General features: G+C 40.5%; 1 protein-coding gene across 1 annotated transcript in view; it reads left to right on the top strand.

Moving 5' to 3' along the window:
* The window catches only part of WNT5B (Wnt family member 5B), a 269,199-nt gene that overhangs the window by 90,772 nt on the left and 152,985 nt on the right, over nt 1–25,442 (top strand).

The following is a 25,442-nucleotide window of genomic DNA, read 5'->3' as shown; positions in this document are numbered from 1 at the left end:
AGAAAATTATTGGGCAGTCTGGAACACGTGCACAAAAATTAGAGAGAAAATAACTGAAAGAAAGTATAGCACCATCTCTCCACCAATGGTTTTCACCATAACCTATGAGCCTCTATTACAAAATGTGTCTTTAAAAGGAAGATAGTTGTTTGTTTGTTTGTTTGTTTGTTTATTCTTTATTCCAGATTTGATATACCTCCGAATCTGGCAAATATGTCAAAGAGGTTTACAAAGCGTAAAAGATATATAAAATACAGAAAGGAATGCTAAATACAAAATAGAAAGGTTAAAAATCTGTGCACATGAGGAAACAGACGTAGCTGAGTGTAGTTGCAGGTAACGGACTATCTGACTGAATGCACCAAAGCATCACTGAATGCCATACTGAAAAAAAAAATGGGTTTTAAAGGCAGTTTTAAATTTGGGAAAGATTGCTCCAAGCAGATATGGGAAGGCAGGTTGTTCTAAAGCTTGGGGGCCAAGAAATAGAATGCTGAGTGTCTTGTCCTTTAGTGAGCTTGTTTAGGGTTTGGCAGTACTAAACGATGAGAATCCAGTGATCTTAAGGCCTGATTTGGGGTATATGGTAGGCTCAGTGATGCTAGATAGAGAGGTAGTCCTATATCATATGTCTTATGGGCTAGGCAGAGAACTTTGAAGAGCACATGGTAGTGGACTATTAGCCAATGTAAACTGATGAATATGGGAATCAGGTGGTTGAGTTTTGCTGCCGTTTTTTGGAGTCTGTAAATGTTGGAAAGAAATACCTGCATAAATACTATGTACTATGTAAGACGCATTGAACCTGCTAATGAGTGGGAAAGCACGGGGTATAAGTGTTACAAATAAATAAATAAATAAAATACATAAATAAATAACCTTGCAGTACTTTAGGCAAGATATCAAAAATGCCTGTATGTGAGTGTGGAATGGTGCATAGATGGCAGAGCCTGTGCAGAGTCAAAAAACCCAATTTACCTTGGAGATTTGGGTCTGAAAGCACAGTTTAAAACCTAAGATAATTCCCAAATAATGAAAAGAAGAAAGTCACAATTGGGAGATTAAAAAGAATTGGAATTAACGATGGTTGAGGTAGGAGGCCTGTTATCCAATAAGACACCTTTTTTTCTGCGTTCAGAACTAGTCTTTCCTCTTCCAGACATCTAGTAAGGGAGTCAAGGCAAGATTGTAGTGGATTGAGACTGATATTAATTGGTGAGGTTGGGAAAATGATCAAAATATCATCTGCGTACAGAAATGGTTTGACATTGTGTGACTGGATAAGGACCAGGATAAATATTGAATAATGGGGAGTGAGAAAATAGATTCTTGGCAAAAAACATAGGTAATGGGAGGAGAGAGCGCATCCTTAGACTGGAAGAATAGTGAAGGAGTGGCGTTATAAATAACAAGTAAACCAATCAAGAACTGTTCCAGAAAGCCCAATCTGTGAAAGTTGAGATAATGGAAGTGAGTGATCTATCAATTCAACAGCAGTGGAAAGATCCAAATGAACAATGAATGCAAAGTAGCCATTGTCGAGAATTGCATGAAGTTCACTGAGGAGAGCAGTTACTACACTATCAGTACTATTTATTTATTGCATTTGTATCCCACCTTTTCCCACCTATTTGTAGGCTCAAAGTGGCTTACAGAGTGTGGTTATGACATAATCATTTCGTGTTAACAGGTACATTTCTTATAGTTTGAATGTTGGTAAGAGAAGATAAGCATAGTCGTTTCATGATGACAAGTACAATTCTTGCAGTTTAAAGATTGGGTAGGGGAGGATAGACAGGAAGTGTTAGGTAAGTTAGAGGTGAGCTGTGGTAATTGTGTGATTTGTTGAAGTAGTTTGTAGGCTATGTATTTTCCTTGTAGGCCTTTTGGAAGAGATGAGTTTTCAGAGATTTGCGGAAGTTAGTTAATTCGTCAATAGCTTTCAGGTCTATAGGTAGATCATTCCACAGCTGCGTGCTCAAGTAGGAGAAGGTGGTGGCATGTGTCAGTTTGTATTTCAGTCCTTTGCAGCTGGGGAAGTGCAGATTGAGATATTTGCGGGATGATCTTACAGCGTTTCTGGGAGGCAGGTCCACAAGGTTTAGCATATAGATTGGGGCGTCTGCGTGTATAATTTTGTGTACTATCGTGCAGATCTTGAACTCAACACGTTCTTTGAGTGGGAGCCAATGGAGTTTCTCTCTTAAGGGTTTAGCACTTTCATATTTATTTTTTCCAAATATGAGTCTGGCGGCTGTATTCTGGGCTGTTTGGAGTTTTTTAATAGTATGTTCTTTGCAGCCGGCGTATAGTGCATTACAGTAGTCCAGGTGACTTATTACCATTGACTGTACCAGGGTGCAGAAGATATGTCTCGGGAAGAAAGGTTTTACTCTTTTGAGTTTCCACATTGATTGAAACATTCTCTTCGTTGTATTCTTCACATGAGTATCAAGTGTGAGGTTTCGGTCGATAGTCACTCCAATAATTTTTAGGTTTTGAGCGACGGGAAGAGAACAGTATGGTGTGGTTATTTTGGAGTAGGTGTTTTTGTTGTGTTGTGAGGTTAGTACTAGACATTGTGTTTTCTCTGCGTTGAGTTTCAGTGTGAACACATTAGCCCAGGAGTTCATGGTTTGGAGGCTTTGATTGATCTCGTTGGTGATTTCGTTTAGATCCTGCTTGAATGGGATGTAGATCGTGACATCGTCTGCATATATATAGGGATTGAGGTTTTGATTGGCTAGGAGTTTGGCTAGTGGTATCATCATTAGGTTGAAGAGAGTTGGTGATAGGGGGGATCCTTGGGGAACTCCGCATTCAGGTGTCCATGAGGATGATGTGTCCGCGTTGATTGTGACTTGGTATGATCTTGTGGTCAGGAATCCTTTGAACCATTTGAGAATTGTGCCTCCTAATTCGAAGAATTCTAGTATGTGTAATAGTACTTCATGGTTGACCATGTCGAAGGCGCTGGACATGTCGAATTGTAAGAGGAGTATGTTGTTGCCGGTTGCAGTCGCTTGTTTGAAAGCGTTCATTGTCGACACTAGTACCGTTTCGGTACTGTGATTTGTCCGGAATCCTGACTGCGATTCGTGCAGAATTGAATGTTCGGTTAGGTACTCAGAGAGGTGTTTCGTCACTATGCCCTCCATGAGTTTAGTTATGAGTGGGATAGATGCTACTGGGCGATAGTTAGTTAGGTCCATTGTGCTTTTCTTCGCATCTTTTGGCAGTGGGGTAAGTAGGATGTTTCCTTTCTCCATGGGAAAGAGGCCGTTTTGAAGCCTGTAGTTTATGTGCTTCGTAAGATCTTTTTTGAATTGTTTGGGGGCTGATTTTATTAGGCTATTGGGGCAGACGTCCAGTTTGCATTGTGACTTAGCATATTTTCCGAGCCATTTTGAGAATTCATCAGAAGATATCGTGTCAAACTTGGTCCATGATCGATCTGCTGGGCATTCCCCTAGTTTTGAGTACTCAGTTTTATTAGTAGGTATCATGAGTTGTAGCTTTGTGATTTTTTCGTTGAAGTACTTTGCAAGATTGGTCTGTATTGTTAGAGGTGACTGGTGTGGTGTTTAGGAGTTTGTTTACAAGTGTGAAGAGTTTGTGTGTATCCTTGTAATTTGGTTCTATTGTGGTTTTGTAGTATGTTCTTTTAGTTTGTCTGATAGTGTATTTGTATTTTCTTTGTAGTTTTTTCCAGTCATTGAGTGTATGTTCGTCTTTTTTCTTGATCCATGCTCGTTCTAATCTTCTGACTTGTGTTTTTAGTTCTTTCAATTCTTCATTGAACCATGGTATGGAATTTATTCTATGTGAGGTTCTGGTTTGTATTGGCGCTATGCTAACTATTACTGTTTTGCATCTGTTGTCCCACTCTTGGAGAAATTTGGGGGAGTCTGTGGGAGTTGTCCATTCGTCTGTAAAGAATTGTTGCCAGAATGTTTGCGGGTCAATTTTACCTCTCGTACTATATGTTTTAATCACTTTTTTGTTGTTGTTGTTACATTTGTACCCCGCGCTTTCCCACTCATGGCAGGTTCAATGCGGCTTACATGGGGCAATAGAGGGTTAAGTGACTTGCCCAGAGCTGCCTGTGCCTGAAGTGGGAATCGAACTCAGTTCCTCAGTTCCCCAGGACCAAAGTCCACCACCCTAACCACTAGGCCACTCCTCCACTCGTTTTTGTTGTGTCTTTTTTGTTTTCCATTGTAAGGAGAGGTTTGCTTTGTAGTGATCAGTCCATGGCGTGGCTGTCCATTTTGTATCTGGAAGTGTGAGGTTGGATTCTGATGGGAATTTGTAGGTGATAATATCTAAGGTGTGTCCTTTTTTGTGGGTGGGTTGCATGTCTGGCCAGTGGAGGTCCCATAGTTGGAGGAATTCCTTGCATTCCATTACATTACTTGAGTTGGTGTCCTCCAGATGGAGATTGATGTCTCCTGCTATAAGAAGGTTCTGGGTGGAAACGCAAGTGTTCGAAATGAAGTCCATAAAGTGTGTTTGTGAGTCTTGCCATTTGCCCGGGGGTCTGTAGAATAGGATTAGGTTTAGGTGGTCACGTAGTTTGGGGTGATTAATTCTAACTGAAGCTATTTCGAGATGGGGTAGCATGGATTCTGGTGTTGTTGTAACTATGAATTGAGATTTATAAATGATTGCTATGCCTCCTCCTCTTTTTCCTCCTCTTTTTCCTTCTCTTGTCCAATGGGTTATTTTGTAGCCTGGAGGACAGAGCTCTAGGATTATTGGATCTTTAGAGTCATGGATCCACGTCTCAGTAATAAGTAGGAAATCGAGGTGTTCATCCGTAATCCAGTCGGTTATGGTAGTGGTTTTATTTACTACCGATCTGGCATTGATATAGCCTATTTGTATTAGTTGGTGATGTTCGTGTGGGTTCGGGTTGATGGGAATTTCTGTCAGTTGTCTACCTTCTTGGTATTTGATTTTGTTGAATTCTTTTTGTCCTTTCTGTCGATGGTACTGAAACTGAGGACTGTTCATCATGTGATGATTTTTTCGAAAACTATTTTTTCAAGAAGTTTGAAAAGAAACAATGGTTAGACACAGGACGATAGTTAACAGGGAGAGATGGATTTTTTCAGAAGCAGTCAGATCACAGGTTTCTTCCACAGAGAGGGAAATAAACCTGATGAAAGACTATATTGGAAATGAATTGAGCTTTGCAATATTTGAATTTTTATTTTAATTTTGCACACTGCACAAATTAGGAGCACAGCGAAAGTCTATATAGAAGTTGTGTGGGGACAGCTCTTGCATCGTGGATGCCATCAGTGTGGTTGGCTTTGAAATGTATACTGTTGAGATAAGTACATGATCTTTCTTAACATTGACTTTGTTTAATGCCGACATTTGAATTTTTACCATCACGGAATGTGAAATTTGGAACCTGTGCTGTGCCATGATGATTCCTCGAGTACAGTCCCTCGCTGGGGTGACTGCACTATTTGAACTGAGCACAGATGTATAAATATTTGATTTTATAATTTGTATATAAACTAAAGATATTTTGTGAGCTTGATATACATTGATCTGTAGTGAGGGATCAACATTATCACCAAGAGGAGGAGACCTTGTGGGGTAGATTTTAACCAGGAAGCGGGGATAGAGTTCAGAATACAAGTTGTAGGCTTCATTAAAGACAAGAATGCTGAAAGAGATATAAGAGTTGCAGAGTGAAGGTGAGAGAGTAGTGGGGTGGACCAGAATAGACTTTACATGAAATGAAGAGGAGATATCCCCCTTGGAAGGAGGAGTACGACAAAGTAGAACATGGGAAGGAGTTTTGAAGGTGCTGAATTTTAGAGATGAAGCAGTCAAATAAGGAGTTTGCAGATAGTAAATTAGCACTAGCAGAAGTAGAATTGGGGATCTTCTGAAAGAAATTTGAGGTCAAGGCAAAGAGACACCTAGAGGGGTTGGTTAAATTTGATTAAATTAGAAAGTAATTGGTTTTGACTTGTTTGAGATAAAAGTTGTAAGATTGAAGTTCAGTTTTAAATTGTTTATGGGCTTCTGCCGTATGATGTTTTCACCATAGTCACTCGGCCCGCTGAGGCTCTTAGTTGCACAGATAATATCCACATATAGAAACAGTGGTGCAATGGGACTCTGGCTTAGGTAGTATTGGAGTCTCATGGCCACTCTGGGATTAGTAGAGAGTGAAAATGATGGTCTTAAGACTGAGGAGAGAGGGAAGATGGTTTCTGGTACTGCCCCTACCTGCCAAAAGAATGGAACTGAGGAATTGTCTTTAGAATGGTTCTTTGTGCTGCCCAAGCATGTTATCTGGGACTGGGAAATTGTGTGGCTGCTGTGTTAGTCCACTTGAATATACAGAAATAATGGTGATTCAATAAAAACAAAGTACTGCCTTTTTATTAGACTAAAATATTTTTGACTAGCTTTCAGGAGCACTGAAATTTATAATGTGTTTTCATTTTCTAGTATTGCCATCTTTTGCTTATGCTCCCTTGACCTGAGGAAGGAGCTTGTAACACCTTAAAGCTTGTAAATAAATGCACTAAGTTAGTCCATTAAAAAGTATGATCTTATATTCTTTCTTTCTTTCTTTATTTTTATTGATTAACCTTTATTTCTTGGAATGGAAAGTAAGGGTAGGTGATCAGAAAAAAATAAAAAGCATTTGAAAGAGTATAATTTAATTTGGGGCCCTTTTACTAACTGTAGCAAAAAGTGGCCCTAACGTGCCCTTGCATGGGTCTTTCCTACATGCTATTTTTGCCACAGCTGTAAAGTGGCTGATTTTCCATTTTTTGTATTAATGACCATTAATAAAAATTACCAAGTGAGCACTTGCATGCCACCTGTTTTGTAGGCAGTAATGGGTTACCATATTTGCTGTGATAAAAAAAAAAGAGGACACCCATCATACCCTGCCACGTCCCTGCACTGCAGTATCACCTTGACCTCCCCCCCCCTCAAGAAAACCAGAGTCCCTACCTCCCTCTCCTCAATGTATGTCCCCGCCCCAATTTTTTTCTAGCCTCCTTCCACCTATATTTTTTATAGCTCACTCCATTCACATCCCCTCCCCTCCCGTCCCGTCCGTGCTTTATCGTCATGCCCTGGTGGTCTAGTGGCCTCTTCGAGGCAGGATAAAGCCCTCTGTGTCCTGCCCGGTGCTGCCGCAGACCTCTTGCTCCCGGCACGCTTCAAAATGGCTGTCCAGAGGTCAAGCGGTGACCTCGGAAGACTTCTGCGGAAGTCTCGTGAGGCTGCCGCTTGAACTCGCAGCAGTCATTTTGAAGCGGCGCCAGGAGCAAGAGGTCTGTGACAACAGTGGCCAGGAAAGAGGAGGCTCTTTCCTGCCCTGAAGAGGCCACTAGACCACCAGAGCACAACGATAACGTACAGGAGGTGTGGGGGGGGGGGGGGAGGATAGGATACCCTGAGGCCTGCCCGCATGCAAGCCAGCCTGCCCGGAAACCTGGACAAATGGGCAGGCTGGCAAAACCCACCCAGACATCCTGCAATGTCCTCAAAAAGAGGACATGTCCAGGTAAAACCTGACATATAGTAAACCTAGTAATGGGTCACGATACAATCCTACGCTAAGCAGTTAGCACACGGTAATGTAGCTGCACTATGGGGGTCTTTTGCAAAGGTGCACCATTATTTTTAGCACGTGCTAAACACTAGAGACACCCATATATTCCTATGGGTGTCTCTAGCATTTAGCGTGTGCTAGAAACTCTAGTGCGCCTTTGTAAAAGGACCCCTGATTAGCAATGCCTCCCTGGCAAGCTCCCTCCCCCCCCAAAAAAAAAATGTAAGTGTGTGGATTAGCACTTACTACACAACACCTGAGCATGTCCCTCAGTATGCCATTTTAAACTGCGTTAGACATGCATTAGCGCCAAAGACAGCTTAATGCAAAGGCCCCCTAATGTGCTGAAAATTAGCAGACATGTTGGTAATACACCAATTGGTGGAGACAATTTAGAAACGGAGGTTCTGAATTCAATTTTTCTATCTAAAATTTTAAGTTCACTTTGCTGCAGTATGTTTTTCCAGAAACACCTTGTATTTCTTTCTTTTTCTTAATGTAACTCTTTCCATAAATGGCTGGCTGTTATCAGTTATTTGACATGGGAAGTGTTTGATGGCCACAGAGGTTGAATGGAGGAAAACAAAATCTGACATGTCTTTGTTTAAAGTGCAGACCAGATTAACCAGGATTATTTCAAAGGAAGGGAATTTGCTGGCATTACCAGTCAAGCAGAAAGCTGTTGCAAAGGAGACAAGAAGGGGTGATGGAAGGGTCATATTAATTTAGAAATTCTATGCTAGGCTTATACTTGCAAGGATAGTGGTGGGTAAAGATTTGGCTTCTATCGCTTCTTCCTCTGTCATTAGATGGTGGCTGTAGAAAGGAAACATTTTTGAACAGCCAGCATTTAGCAAATTCCCCACCCACCCAATCAATAGCTCTTTAGAAAGACGGTTTCCTCATATAGGTTTATCTGCACCAGTCTCCTTTGCTGAATTTTTTAAAATTTATGCAATTAAGGGGCCCTTTTACTAAGCTGCATAAGCATCTACATGCGCCAAAGTGGAGTTACCGCCCAATTACCACATGGCTCTTGCGGTAATTTCATTTTTGGCGCATGTCCAATATACGGGGCTGAAAATTTTTATTATTTGACTCGCGTAGTTCATTACTGCCCGGTTACAGTGTGACACTTTATCGCTAGGTCAATGGCTGGCAGTAAGGTCTCAGACCCAAAATGGACGCACAGCAATTTTCATTTTGCCACACATCCATTTTTAGCAAAAATAAAGGCATTTTTTAGAGGTGCGCTGAAAAATGATTCTGCGCACACCCAAACCATGCACCTACACTACCGCCGGCCATTTTTCCACGCACCTTAGTAAAAGGACCCCTTGATTTCTTATATAATTATAATTCTGCCTTGTCATTCCCCTCTAAGAAAGCAACTGTTTGAGAAGATCGTTGTGTGAATTACCCCCCTACTTCCACCTTTCATTTTTATGCTGTTGGCTTGTAGGATGTTTAATTCCAAAGGTGAACATGTTACTGTGATAGTATATCACTCAGACATCGACTTGAGTTGTTATTTGGTGCTGAGCTATGAGGATCAGTTGGCCAGGGTGAAAGAGCAAAGTAAAATTATTTTTCTCAGAATCCAAGGCTAATAGCATAATAAAAGGGACAGATGAAATGCGTCTGAATCTTTGTGTGTTACCATGCTGTATTAGTCATATTCAACAAGAACATTAATATTGATGCAGAGGGTCCTACGCAAGCCTCTAGGGATAAATGTATGCAACTCTGGGCCTTTGTAAAGTGGAAAGTAGCATGTGTTCACAATGTTTTATGAAGTCAGTACCTCTGTCTCCTGTTCTGCTTTTTATTTTCACACCTTAAAACCAACCCAAGGGTCTGCACAAACCAAAGCTGCAAGGGATTTTGAAAGTTACAATACAAGTTGTAAGGGAGGAGAGAAGTGTGTTTGAAGTACTTAGTTGTGTATTCAGCATTGGTTCCTCACACTCTTTCTAGAATCTGATAGAACTATTGATCAGGAACTTATTTAGTTATACAGGTGAAGAGGGGCATAATTTCTCCCATTTCCTTCGAAAGGCAAGCCACTATAGTCTGCTCTTGTATTTGTATATTATGTTTCAGTTAGTAACATTTTTTTTTCATTTCCAAGAAGGCACTTAAGTAGAGGAGTGTGGTAGCCGTGTTAGTCCACTCTTAAGGTTATCAATAGAAATCAAACAAAATAAAACATGGAAAAGAAAATAAGATGATACCTTTTTTATTGGACATAACTTAATACATTTCTTGATTAGCTTTCGAAGGTTACCCTTCTTCGTCAGATCGGAAATAAGCAAATGTGCTAGCTGACAGTGTATATAAGTGAAAACATTCAAGCATTACTATGACAGTCTGACAGGGTGGGAGGATGGGGGTGGGTCGGAGGTATGCATGGGGACATCAAAGCATATCATTGATATTCTAACAGGATGCGTGTGGATAGGTGAGGGGTGGGGTGATCAACAGAGACATACAGCTTTATGGTTTATAATGGGCTAGGAACCCCAGATCCTTGTTAAGTCCTTTCTGTTGGGTGTTAAAATATTCAATCATTCTGACTTCAAAGGTCTTACTTCTTGTATGGTTTTAAAGTTACCTTTCAGGATTCTCACTGTGAAGTGTCCTGGTCCTGTAAAATGCTGACCAACAGGTGTGGGAGCCCTACTGGCACCAGTATTGTTCATGTGATGTCTATGTAAATTGAATCTTGTCTTAAGCATCTGGAATGCTTCAAATCCATCACAAATCCTTCTGCCTCAGGAATCACTTTTCTTTCAGCAGTGTCTGGGCCATATTGTTTCTGAGCCAAGAGCTGAGACTAACAGGTCATAACGTGATTCATCAATTTAAAAAAAAATCATAAGAGCTTACCTACAATTTGCAGTTGTGACATCTGGAATTTTTATTTGCCACCTCTTTCTGTTAAAAGACTGCTCTTCACTTAAGTTAAATAACTATTTATATAGGAAAAAGAGCTAGTAAACTACTGATAAAATTGAGATCAGTATTGATTTTAGTCTAAAGTGAGGTCATACTTCTTAAACAGAGCATGGTAATCGTGGCTCATGTAATTCTTTCCAACCCCACTATGGAAGAAATTAAATGGCACCCCATTAAGCACCAGGATGAGCCACACTAGGCTAGTATTCTGTAAAAGGCGGGGGTTCTTAACCTTACAACACATCCAGTCAGATTTTCAGGATATCCACGATAAATATGCATGAGATCAATTTACATACAATGGAGACAGCGCATGCAAATCTTATACATATTCCTTGTGGGTAACCTGACTGGCTGGGTGTGTCCTTACTTTACAGAACATTAGCTTAGCATGCATTTCAATGCCTAACTTCAGGCACAAGCACTTAAAACTACCAAAGGCTGGTGCCTAACGAGTGACAGGCTCGCAAATGCAGCTAATCTGTAACATTATGCCTAATTGCTAGGAACACCCCAACCCACCCATTCCCCTTTTTGAGTTGTGTGCTATGAAATATAGGTGTGCATATTGTGAGAGTAGGGTGTAGGGCAGATCTGTGTGTAACTACTAATTACTACCAGGTACATGTGACCTGGATTGGCCACTGCTGGAATCAGGACACTGGGCTGGATGGATTATTGTTATGACCCAGTATGGCTGTTATGTACTCCAAAGCATGTGCTTGTTATTATCAATTATTCAGTGTTAGCATCTAATTAGCTACTTAGTTTACACACAGATCTGGGCTCTACACCCCACTGGGCAACATTATTGAACCCCCCCCCCCCCCTTTATGTTCATGTAGGTGAATATGGGAAAATGATGTTCTTACCTGATAATTTTCTTTCCTTTAATCATACCAAACCAGTCCAGACTAATGGGTTATGTCCACCTACCAGCAGATGGAGACAGAGAAAAGTAGTTCCAAGTAGCTCACCCTTTAAGGGTATTGTGAAGACAGGAATGCTAAGCATTGGAACTCATAGATATTCAAATATCAGCCATGAACAACTTGTGGTATAATCCGCCTAAGCAATATTACGGAAAGAGGCTGATGCTACATAAAACAGACTCCCCATAACCAGGGGACATCCTGCATAATGAAATAGACATCTGCCAAGGAACATCAAATAATAGAAAACCCAATAGGGAGGAACTCTGGACTGGTCTGGTGTGATTTAAGGAAAGAAAGAAAATGTATCAGATAACATAATTTTCCCTTCCTTGTCATCTATACCAGAGCAGTCCAGACTAATGGGATGTAGCAGAGCAGTTCCTCACTAGGGCAGGAGAAAAATCGCAGAAAAAAATGGAATGCCAAAGCCCTCCAAAGATCGAAACCATCAGCGAGGGAAGAACCCTTGAAAGACGCAAAGCTCCCTGGGAGAGTGAGGCAGACCGCCATGCCATAGGGGTGCCAAACAGGACACCCTGGGCCAGAAAGGGCACCTGTCAGTAAACGAGACTTGGATAAAACCTGAGCCTGCAACCTGGCGAGATGTCAACGGATGAAGGGCCCCTGCACCGGACAGGAGCCAAAAGGCCATCTAGAAGAGCCAACAGGCGGATCAGCCAGCGTAGACAGCTGCACGGGAATGGGGATAGCGGGATTCCTATGGATACTGTGGGAATCCCCTCCAGGACCACGGCGATGGACCCAGGGCCTGCGGGGCTCCCGCGGAACTAAAACTGACCTTTGATTTCCCTCCCCATACCTTACATCATCCTGGTGGTCTAGTAGCTTGCTTCAGGGCAGGAAAGGTCCCCATTCTTTCCTGCCCGCTGCCGCTGATCCTTTCGCCGCCGCCGCTGCTGCCGAGACTTGTTTAAAATGGCCAAGACTAGCAAGCCACTAGACCACCAGGATGATATAAGGTATGTGTGGGGAGGACATCCAGGGCTGAAGGAGAGGTGGATGGATGGTGTGTGTGTGTTTGGGTGAGAGGAAGGGAGGGAGTTGAAGTCAGGGTAGTCTTTGTTTCCTCTTCCTCGTGCAGCCATCATCGCCGTACACACAAAACAAAGCAAACAAACCAATGAGCAGCTGCATCTACGTTCTTTATTGTTGGTAGCATTTTTATTTAAATTCTTTTATATTTTCAAATATACCGACTTGTGTAGCATACAGATGTACACAAAGGAAGTATAATAACAGAATAACTTTTCATAGGTAGAGTAGTAATTTATTTATAAATTGTAATCAGTGTGTGAGTTGGAGGAGCTGTTACATTTGTGTGGAGATTTTTTTTTCCTGGTATTGGGCCACTAAAACAGATATCATGTTATGAGAATCAGGTGCTCAACATTCAAACTTTCTATTTATTTATTACATTTATATCCCACATTAAACATGAATTAGGTTGAAACCTGGGAGCATTTAAAATCTTTTTTATTTCCTGTGCCTACATTAAAAGAAAAAAATAGCATGTGGGAATTTGCTCCATTTGTTTTGTGGACTGTAGTCGTATATTATAAAAATGCACTTGCCTTTTTTTTTAATTACTACTATTTCACAGAGAGGTATTGAATAATGAGGGAAGGGTTTCCTTCATGCAGAACTTCTGACCAGCATCAGTCTAAATGTGCCAACATTGTCCAGCACAGTATTAGCCGCCAATAAAGTTAATTATGTTCAGTAGAAAATAAATCTGTTGCTTCAGGCTGCTTGCTATGTGAATATCACTGTTTCATTATTGTTACCAAGTATTACATATTAAGGGCATTTGCTTTAAACTGTTTTAATTTGTTTATCCAGTCCTTACATGTACATGGTTTTGCTTTTTAAACCCAAAGGTGAATCTTAAGGGTGGTTGAACAATGAAGTATAAACTGTGTTGTTTCTGACTTTACTTTTTTTGGACTGCTTTGGGTCCTGCTAATCTGTACATCTGCTGTCTTAGCAGAGTACAGAAGAAAATGATTTATGTTACTTTTACTAGAATTTTTGCTTGTAGAATCTGCCTTTCTTGGGGGGTCAAGGTGACTGTGGCACGGCAGAGGCTGGGCGGGCCAGAGGAGATTACTTGTGGCAGGGACAGGTGGGGATGGGTAGGGACAGGTTAGATTTCTGTCCCCATACAACTCTCTAACCCAGAGCCTGATTATAATCATCCTAACCCCACCGATAAAAACTTCAGACATGTCCAGTAGGCTGAGGATAAGATACGTTACTTCATCCAGAACAAAAGGAAATGAAATACTTGTGAAAGATATTTTTTCCTTTGTTAGCCTCAGTGTCCTGTCCACCCGAATATGTGGAACTGGGGTGGAGGAGGGACCCGGCTCCACTTGGTTCCACCCAAGTTGGAAGGCAAGAGACCCAGCCACACTGGGTGTCAGCCAGGCTGAAACTCCATCCTCACTCAGAAGGGCCTATCTCACCTGCAAAGACCCCTCTCCCTCAACTGTCACTCAGGAAAACCTGAGACAGGAGTTGATAGACAAGTCCCAACAAGGAGCTGCACAATCTACCAGCTGCTTCGAGACAGAGAAAATACTGAGCATTCCTGCCTGAACAATACTCTTAAGGAGCAAACTACTTAGATGGACATAACCCAATAGCCTGGACTGGTCTGGTATAGATGGTAAGGAAATCTGCATTGCCTGTGGGTTGTTTAGTATGGGAGAGTGTGTGGGGGCATGTGAGCTGGGTGGTTATTGTTCTGTAAAATTAAAGTTTCTGCATGTATTGTAAAGTAACAGAACATAAATTAAGCCCAACCCTCCCCACCAAAATGTCTCAATGAATTTGGAAGAAGCATGTCCAATAGCTGACACACTGAATGTCTGTAACAGTGTTAAATGTATTGTATTTTTTAAACCCTTCTCATCTACTGATCCTATCACAGACATACAGAAAGCCAACACAGTAGAGAATGACACACTGGGACAAAGTTTCTCCCCGGGGTTCTTTCTCTGTCCCCAACCCCCAACCCGCCCCGGCAGGTTCCGTCTCCATCTTGTCGGGTTCTGTCTCCATCCTCATCTGCAGAAGCCTCGAACACTTATAATTTTATGTTTAAAATTTTATTAAATTATAAAAAGGAATATGCAGTGCAACTATTGTTTATATATCACAAACACAAAATAATAATAAAAACAAGCAGCTTGTCTTCTCAGAAGATGTGCTGTTAGCAGGAATGTACAGGATCCCCCATGCAAATTTTGCTAGTTGTGGCCAGCATGTTTGCTTGTTTCTCCAAAAAAAAAAAATTAACAGTCCAGTTAACAAGCTTCAAACTAGAAAATGACACAGGGACAGTTTGGCCCCATCCCCACATCATTATCTACAACAGATTATTTTTGGGAATGGAGATAGTTTGCAGGGTGGTGGGAAGTCAAAGGGAGGTATTTTTTTTGGGAGGGGGTGTAGTAGTTAGGTTTTGGGTGCAAAGGCAGTTTGTGGGGTGGTGGATTATGGGAATGGGGTACTTTGTGGATGGTAGGAGTTAGATTTTGGGTGTGAGGTCAGTTTGCAGGGTAGGGGGCAGTTGCATAGAGTAGATTTTAGGAGCGAAGAAGCTTGCAAGAGGTAGTTTTGTGAGGTAGGGCAGTTGCAGAGGGGGTAATACTTGGGTGTGGGGACAATAGAGAAGAGGGAGAGGTAGTATGAAAGGAGTATAACTGCTGTGTTTCACTGTATTTGTTTGTACACTGCTGGGACTTGTTCCCATAGAAATGGACTAGGCTGGGGTAGGCAATTCCAGTCCTCGAAAGCCCCATATGCAGGTCAGGTTTTCAGGATATCCATGATGGTATGCAGATCTCTCTGTCTTGTATATGCATTACAGATATCCTAAAAACCTGTCTAGGGTTTTCAGAGACAATTGCCTACCCCTGCACTATACCTTTTTTTTTTTTTTTTTTTTTTTGGGGGGGGGGGGGGTAGACGAGTTTATTTCTCTGGAAATCCCAAGGTTTGTGCTTCTCAACTTGGTTCTCCAGGCACACCCAGTAATGAGCCTGGGTTGAGAAGGACTGCTCTAGGTGTATTTCCCACATACTGCATTTCAATCCCTTTCATTAAATTTTCTGTGCTACAGCAACAAACCATTACCACAGAAACTGGGCCATTCATTTTTTTTTTTTGGAGGTGAGGGGGGCTTAGGTCTCTGCAAACCCTGGTCCAATTTTGCTCATTTTGAACTCGACCTATTTTTTTTACTGCCCCCCCCCCCCCAGTATGCTAAGTTTTATCCCATTCCATTAAAACTTGGAGAGTTACACCACCCATTCTTTCCAAGTTCTTTTGGGTTGGAAAAAATAAAAAGCTTGGAGCTACTGATCCAGAACATATATAGAGCCTTGAGAGGAAACCCCTCACACAGGTACTTAATCTGTGAGAAGGAAATATCTGAATCATTATTAGTATAAAAGGTAACAGTTGACAAGAGCTTGCATTTCTGTAGGGCTGTCATCTATGCATAGGTCCCAAGGGGGAGTGCCTTCCCTGATAAACTATTTATCCTCTTTGTAAAATCAACATACATTCTGTGCTTAGACCGTGGAGTGGAAAACATAAGGTACATTAGGCTTCAAGTATAACTTCTGTCTGACCTGAGCTTTATGCTGGGATTACTAAGTATTGCCATACTGGGACAGACCGAAGGTCCATCAAGCCCAGTACCCTGTTTCCGACAGTGGCCAATCCAGGTCACAAGTACCTGGCAAGATCCCAAAACAGTACATTTTATGCTGCTTATCCTAGAAATACAAAAAAACAAAACTAATGGCTAAACCTTGTCCAACAATAATTTGTAGAAATACACAACAATAACTAGACAAAGTAAATGTATTGCAATAAAAAATCTAACGACTGAAGAGGTTATCTCATAACATCCAGAGTGTCCATGTATGCCAACTGCTGTTATGGCTTACAGGTCTGTATATATTTGTAATCATTGAACACCTCCAGCCAGCCAGTAGTACCAAATAGTGCTCATATAAATAAGCTTTAGTGCCTCTTTGTTATTCACTGATTTTTCATTAATTGAATGAAAGCATAGATATCTAGGCACAGGAATATCAATATGTACTACTGTTCAAAAAATTCAAAAATTAAACATTATTGCAATAAGTAAGCAAATAATGCACAAAATCCACTTAACTTGAGAGCTCCAAGCGCTATCTAGTATCTTCTACGGCTGGAGCTCATCGGGTTTCACCTTGACATTGTGAAACCTCATTGGCAACTCCGATAATGCTTACAACATTATCGGAGTTGCCAATGAGGTTTCACAATGTCAAGGTGAAACCCGATGAGCTCCAGCCGTAGAAGATACTAGATAGCGCTTGGAGCTCTCAAGTTAAGTGGATTTTGTGCATTATTTGCTTACTTATTGCAATAATGTTTAATTTTTGAATTTTTTGAACAGTAGTACATATTGATATTCCTGTGCCTAGATATCTATGCTTTCATTCAATTAATGAAAAATCAGTGAATAACAAAGAGGCACTAAAGCTTATTTATATGAGCACTATTTGGTACTACTGGCTGGCTGGAGGTGTTCAATGATTACAAATATATACAGACCTGTAAGCCATAACAGCAGTTGGCATACATGGACACTCTGGATGTTATGAGATAACCTCTTCAGTCGTTAGATTTTTTATTGCAATACATTTACTTTGTCTAGTTATTGTTGTGTATCCTAGAAATAAGCAGTGGATTTGCCCCAAGTCATTTTAATAATGGCTTATAGGCTATTTTTCTTTTGGGAAACTATCCAAACCTTTTTTAAACCCTGCTAAGCTAACTTTTTAGTACATTCTCTGGCAATGAATTCCAGAGTTTAATTACACGCTGAGCAAAGAAAACTTTTCTCCGATTAGTTTTAAATGGCAGATGATGTTTAATGTGAGCAAATGCAAGGTGATGCATGTGGGAAAAAAGAACCCGAATTATAGCTACGTCATGCAAGGTTCCACGTTAGGAGTTACGGACCAAGAAAGGGATCTGGGTGTCGTCATCAATAATACACTGAAACCTTCTGCTCAGTGTGCTGCAGTGGTTAGGAAAGCGAATAGAATGTTGGGTATTATTAGGAAAGGTATGGAAAACAGGTGTGAGGATGTTATAATGCCGTTGTATCGCTCCATGGTGCAACCGCACCTTGAGTACTGTGTTCAGTTCTGGTCGCCGCATCTCAAGAAAGATATAGTAGAATTGGAAAAGGTGCAGTGAAGGGCGACTAAAATGATAGTGGGGATGGGACGACTTCCCTATGAAGAAAGACTAAGGAGGCTAGGGCTTTTCAGCTTGGAGAAGGGACGGCTGAGGGGAGACATGATAGAGGTATAGAAAATATTGATTGGAGTGGAACAGGTGGATGTGAAGCGTCTGTTCACACTTTCCAAAAATACTAGGACTAGGGGGCATGTGATGAAACTAGTGTTGTAAATTTAAAACAAATCGGAGAAAATATTTCTTCACCCAACGCATAATTAAACTCTGGAATTCGTTGCCAGAGAATGTGAAGGCAGTTAGCTTAGCAGAGTTTAAAAAGGGGTTAGACAGTTTCCTAAAGGACAAGTCCATAAACCACTACTAAATGGACTTGGGAAAAATCCACAATTCCAGGAATAACATGTATAGAATGTTTGTATGTTTGGGAAGCTCACCAGGTGCCCTTGGCCTGGATTGGCCGCTGTCGTGGACAGGATGCTGGGTTTGATGGACCTTTGGTCTTTTCCCAGTGTGGCATTACTTACGTACTACTTTGTAGCTTCACTGCATGCCCCCTAGTCCTAGTAATTTTTGGAAAAAGTAAACAAGTGATTCACGTCTACCAGTTCCACTCCGCTCATTATTTTATAGACCTCTATCATATCTCCCCTCAACCATCTTTTCTCCAAGTTGAAGAGCCCTAGCCACTTTAGCCTTTCTTCATAGGGCAGTCGTCTCATCCCCTGTATCATCTTTGTCGCCCTTCTCTGCTCCTTTTCTAATTCCACTATATCTTTTTTAAGACGCGGTGACCAGAATTGAAATCAATATTTGAGGTGCGGTCACACCATGGAGCGATCCATTATAACATCCTCATTTTTATTTTCCATGCCTTTCCGAATAATACCTAACATTCTATTTGCTTTCTTAGCCGCTGAACACTGAGCAGAGGGTTTCAACGTATCATCGACGACACCTAGATCCCTTTCCTAGTTGGTGACTTCTAATGTGGAGCTTTGTATTACGTAGCTATAATTTGGGCTCCTCTTTCTCACATGAATCACTTTGCACTTGCTCACATTAAACGTCACCTGCCATTTAGATGCCCAGTCTTGTAAGGTCCTCTTGTAATTTTTCACAATCCTCTTGCGATTTAATAACTTTGAATAATTTTGTGTAGTCAGTAAATTTAATTACCTCACTAGTTACTCCCATCTCTAGATCATTTATAAATATGTTAAAAAGCAGCGGTCCCAGCATAGACCTCTGGGGAACCCCACTATCTACCCTTCTCCATCGAGAATACTGACCATTTAACCCTACTGTCCGTTTTCTATCTTTTAATCAGTTTTTAATCCATTAATCCATAATAGGACACTACCTCCTATCCCATGACTCTTCAATTTCCTATGGAGTCTTTCATGAGGTACTTTGTCAAACGCCTTTTGAAAATCCAGATACACAATATCCACGTTTGTTCACCCCTTCAAAGAAATGTAACAGATTGGTGAGGCAAGATTTCCCTTCACTAAATCCATGTTGGCTTTGTCTCATTAATCCATGCTTTTGAATGTGCTCTTTAATTTTGCTCTTTATCGCTACCATTTGCCCGGCACTCTCACAAATTGATTATGCTAGCAATCAAACACTGGGGTTAACTAAGCCGCTATCGCAGCTGGTTGTGCATTAGTGCCGACATAGCCCATTCACTTTGAACAGGCTGTGTCGGTAATGCCGCTTGGAAGCCGCTAGTGCGTCTTAGTAAACGGACCCCAAAGCATTTTCTGCCCTCCAGAACAAAAGCACTGGTACAATTACAAAGCATCTGACTTGCAGTGACTGAAGAAGAGAAATAGCCTAAGGGTTAAAGCAGCAAGCTATGAACAAGAGACCAGGGCTGGAATCCCATTGCCACTCCTTGCTGCCTTGGACAAGTCACTTTGTACCTGAGGTAATGGAGGGTTAACTTATTATAAATCCTCTGAGAATGGGGACAGTGACATAACATACCTTGAACTACCACTGGAACAGTGTGAGCTAAATACTAAAAAGATAATAATAAACTTATTGTTCCTTAGGGAAGACAAGGTTTCAGGTTTACTTCCAAACTTGAGCTTACTTAAACTAAGTTTACCACTTCTTTGACAGGGCCATTTTTCCAGCCTTGGCGTTAATACCTTCTAATTGGACCCTATCTGAAACTGCAGCCAAACCTTATCACCTGGTTTTGACTGAAGCAGAAACCGAAAACTAAAGTTTGGTTGTGTGAAGGTGAGCCAAAGAGGCCCATTCTGCAGCCCTCTGCTAAACCCACAGAAGATTACCTTCTAGTTCCAGGAACTGCAAGCAATGGCTGACAACTCGGAGAGCCATTTTAAAGGTGTCTGGCACGTTTAAGTTTCCCAAGTCAATGCAAGATCTGAAACAGAACTTTGTGAGAATGTGTAAAAATCATGACTTACTTTTTATACTTACCCAAACTGTGCACAAATAGCAAGAGAAAGTTGCATCGAGATGCTTCCCATTTTGTATTTAGTTAGGACAAGCATGATATAGATTCTTACTAAAATAGGGTTAATATAGTCCAGTCGCTAGCTTACACTGTCAACATTATACCTGCCTGAATCACAATCCAGAATAAACAAAAAACAACCACATGGTTACTGAATTCAAGAACTATATACTCTAAAAATTACAATCAAGAGCAATACACTTCAAGTTTATTTTCTAAATATATAACTTAATTTCATCATATTACTTCCCCACTAATACTATAAGCTGAGCTGTATTTGTGCTTGAAAACAAATCACGGTAGGTTCCTTTCTCACCTGGCTTCTGAACAACACAAGTTTTTTGTTGTTTTTTTTTTTTTTTTAAGTACTACATCATCATACTCAAGAGCCTGGCAATTCTTTAGAATCACCCAAACAGTATATATATAGTAATTTAAATAATTAAAGTCCATGTTTACGTCCAAGCAAAATAGCCTTTGCACACATTGAGTTCAGCTAATGAAAACTGACACTAAAAGCCACAGTATTTTTACAGTGGTTGACTTTGCACCACACTTGGAATGACAGCTGACATCATAGCTGCACAGAAGCTAATTCCAATGGAGCTTATCCCAAATAAAATTCCTGCTAAACTTGTCTCTAAAGTATTTTTTGGAGCACATCTGTTTACCACATAAACTACTATGCAAGATCATAACTGCATTACTTGCGATCACATTACACACACAAAAAAGGTAAATGAGTAGCCCCTCCACCTCACCTTACAATCCTTGGTGGTCTAGTCAGGGCAAGAGCGATCCCCAGTCATTCCTGCCCATGCTAGCTCCACTCTAATGGCTACTGTGACCTCTTGTGGCAATTCCGTGAGATGGCCTGCTGAGAGCAGAGCTGGCATGGGCAAGAGTGACTGAGGATTCACTGCTGCCCTGACTACACCCCTAGACCACCAGGATTATAAAATAGGCCTGAGAAGGGAGGGAGGAGACCAACAGGGCAAAGCACAAATTTTCAGCTTCTACTGAAAACACATGATCCGCCAAAACAGAAACCAAAACTGAGCAGAAAAAGGATTTTGGGCCGGTTTCGTTACCATAACCAAAATTCATTCGACCTCTACTTGTAGTGCATTTTCCAAGTTTCATTTTAACTATCAAACCTGACTGCTCCTTTCCTTGCTCTCAATTAGGGAGGCCCTTTCAGTTACTGCATGCTTTTTTTTCTTCACGTAGCATCATGGCATCAACAGCCATCTTATTTTACCCCCAGTTTTATGTGTGTTGCCCAAATGGTACATCCTAGTAGACACTAGTTTAAATATGTGGTACCATGGGGCCAGCCCAGTATATGAAGTTTAACCAGCAGCAGCAATAAGCTTTTCAACAGATGCTATTACGAATCCTGCTTTCATGTCACTGTTTCCTGATCCCTGGGCCTTAACCTATTTTTTTTTCAAAGCGTATCTCCATAAAGGCCCTGAACCTTTTGTGGTTGAAGTACAAAAGCAAACGGATGGTGCAAGCTTGAAAAAAAAAAACCCATAAAAAACAATGTGTTCACCATATAAACTTCCTAAACTTCAAACTTTAAATGTAAACTTTATTGGTCCTCACAGCCTGAACCAGGCTCAAGGAATCCCAAACAGCAAAGAATGCAGTGTAGTGTTTTGGGAAAAGCTGTTGTGACTTGTGTTATTTTAACAAAATAAAATGAAGAGAATTTTATCACAAGCAGAACTTGTGTGGTGAACACTGCAGGTATCTTTATGGCCTCTGTATCTCACGCAGAAGCCTCCTTGATAACAAGTCATTTATTTCTGGTCTGGCATTGTCACTTCACTGAGCCCTACTTTGTTAGACCATCTACCATCCTTAAAATATTGCCAGTTTCAAGAGAGCAACCTATCCTAGAGGAACCCTAACCAGGCAGGTGTTCGGGATATCAGCAATGAATATTCATGGGTTAGATTTGCATGCACTGCCTCTATTGCATGCAAATCTATTTCAAGAGTATCATCCCCCCCAGGACAGATTTGGGAACCACTGGCTTAACTGCTTCAATGAAAGAAGGGATAGAACATTCAGTCTGTTGAAACTATAGTACATGACCACAATTATACTGATTTTATAGAAAGGCTTAGTGAACCCACAGAAGAAAATCCACTACACATACTTGAATCCAGTACTGTACCTCTCATGAACTAAAAGCAAATATTTCCTTCCTGGAATGCAAGGGCTGGCTCAGAGTAGCCTGGATTGCACTAACAACCTTTACACTTAGTAACTCAAGCAGTCAGTGGACAGGATCTTAAAGCTTCCAGACATTCACAATCCCCTCCCCACACACAGCTTTATTTCACATCCCCAAACAAAATTACTGTCAAATACTGTGTTTTGGGTGTCAAAGAAAAGTTAATTGCAAGGTTCTCTCTCAAAACATGTTACCCTAGTGATTGTTCTCTACTTATCTACCTTGTTCTCAGCCCCACCAAAAAAATAGTGTTAACACTACTCCCTTTCTAATGCCAAAAATAGTCCACCGGTTCCTAATAATCACTCAAAACTAATGCTTTTATCTAAACACAGAACCATCATTAGGTTCTCAAGGAAGTCTGTACCAGAGGCTGAACAGTATGAGCTCTGAGGAGAAATTGAAGAAATGGTAGCATGGTTACGGTTCAAGGGATGTTTTAAAGGTGAAGGCTTGTTCAAGGTGAAGGCCAACCAAACTAACAGACATCACTGTAGCTAGAATGGGATGTGAATAGTTCAGGAAACAGAACATGAGATAATAGAAATGTAGCAGGGATTTTTTGGCTGTACAACATGAAAGAAAACTGATGAGTGAAAAGAATGAAGTAATGTTTTATGAAAAGGCTTTGTATGGAAACAGCATATAAGCAGCAGTCTGATTAGTAAATGTTTGAGACAGTCTCAGCCAATACTTTTGTATAAGCTGAACTGTACTCCTATGAGAAAATCTTTAATTCTGTATAAGCTTATTGGTAAGTTAATAAACTGCTTTTCTCATACATATGGCCTGGTCTTTTATCATTCCAATCTTTTATATGTATGATTGTTGGGATGGTGGTAAAAAGACCTAAATCTCTTATTTACAAAATGTGAATGTATCTATCTGTGCAGAAACAGTCAGAAGGCTGAACTCAGTAGATCTGAAGCTTTCTTTCATTCTAATCTGAAAAAAAATTAAAAAAATCTGCAACTGCATATATACCATCTACTCCCTAGAGCTACAGATGCACTAAAGCACCAACCTTAGTCCATAAAGTTCCCATCAAAATGTTCATCACAACCGAACAAAAAGACTTTTACATTCAATTTAGTTTTCCAGTCTACAAAATATTTTATAATTGAAAAAGTCCTCTCCAATGGCTCACTTACATGGAGGCATATTTTCAAAGCATTTAGCCTTACAAAGTTCCATAGTAACCTATGGAACTCTGTCAGTAAGTGCTTTGAAAATGAGCCCCATGTTCAGGATGCTGGTTATGAGCATACTTTTCATAGTAAAATGGCCAGATTTAAAGTTTGCAATGCTTAAAATGCAAATATATAAGAACTTTAGGTCACCCCTCCTCCTCTTGGTGCTGCATGGGAAAAAAAAAGCAGCTTAAATATGGTCAGGCCTGGATAAGAATGTTAAAAAGAAGGCAGGGAAGACCAGCCCTCCTCTTCTCCACAGGGACCCCTGGCAGTGCACAATTCACTATGCATGACTGAGCAAGCAAGACCAGTTCTGATGCTTTCAACTTTCCTGAACAATGGTTTCTGCTCCTTTCTAACCCTATCTTCCTCCCTCCCTCCTCTTCAAACAAGGGAAAAGGGATCTTTGAAATAGGAGCTTGGACCCTTAAAAATTAATTGTCCATTCCTTATTATTTTTCACACTGCATATAGATTCCATTTCAAAATAGTTTATGATACTATTATACAAACGAGAAAGTTATTTCATTCAGGTCCCATATATAAATGTTCAGTATTTTAAAGTGTGCAATTCATAAAACACTAAGGGTGGGGGGCAACATGAGCTACCCTTAAGATGATATTTTGTTAACCTCAGTTATTAGTAACTAAGTCTCACTGCATAAAATGGGAGCTATACTAAAATAGCACAACTTAGTGGTAAAAATAACATGTCAATAGTAGCCCATGACTACAACTACGCACCTAAAATCCTTAAATTTAGTAATGGCTTATGCTGGCTTAAAAAGAACAGATTTTCACCCACTGAAACTTCCTAAAAACCCTGTTATTAAAAGAATGAAGCAGTCTGGAGGCTAAAGATGCCTGATGCTACTGCCTCTTGGAAAGAAAACTATTACAAGTTTTGTGATCTGATAACACTTAAAGAAAAAAATTCACGATACAACAGTTTCTCAAAAACATACTTCATATTTCCTCTTTTATTATATAAATATCAGTTTTTAACCTTTTACTGTAAGAATATAAAATGTTTTAAGAGGATCTGTTATTTTTATACAAATTCACAAACAATACAATTAATGCACAGGGTTCTGGGTTTAATTCCATGGTCTCTGGCCTGTTACTGTGGGATGCTCAAAAAGAATCTACTGGAAGTGAAACTAACCAAGAAACAGTTTTAAGGAAACATTAATAGAAAAGGCCAAGTTGTTTTGAAATTTATGGTAGCTTTTTTCCCCCTCAACAAACTGCATTTTATCCACAGAACAAAGAAAAGATACAGATAAATTCCCATCCCCCTTCACATTACAGCCTCAAAGGCCTGTTCTCTCTCTTTCCAACAGGAAACCTAATTCTGTCATTTTTCTTCAGTGAACTAGGGATTGTGGTATTTGCATATATAATATTGTACAATACTGGTAACCCACCGCTAGCTTCTGTTAAAAATAGCTCAATCCTCTCTGTATAATTTTCAGGTTTGTGCTATAAATTAAAAAAAGATTCAGGAACAGCTGAACCTGCAAGTTGCACTGGAGAGACACAAATAGTTTGCTAAAATGCAGAGCTTGAGCACATTATGAAACTTAAAATCACTTTACAAACCCATGTGTTATCTTTCCAGTCTAGGCACAAAAATGTTTCTTGAGAAATCTTTCTTGTGATAATTCCAGAACAACAAATTAAAACGAGGTAGCCAGACATATAGACAAGATATATTCAGCAG

The sequence above is a fragment of the Microcaecilia unicolor genome, chromosome 9, assembly GCF_901765095.1.
Source record: "Microcaecilia unicolor chromosome 9, aMicUni1.1, whole genome shotgun sequence".
Taxonomy (NCBI): Eukaryota; Metazoa; Chordata; class Amphibia; order Gymnophiona; family Siphonopidae; genus Microcaecilia; species Microcaecilia unicolor.
Note: the sequence above shows the minus strand (reverse complement) of the source record. Positions and strands in the feature narration are given on the sequence as shown.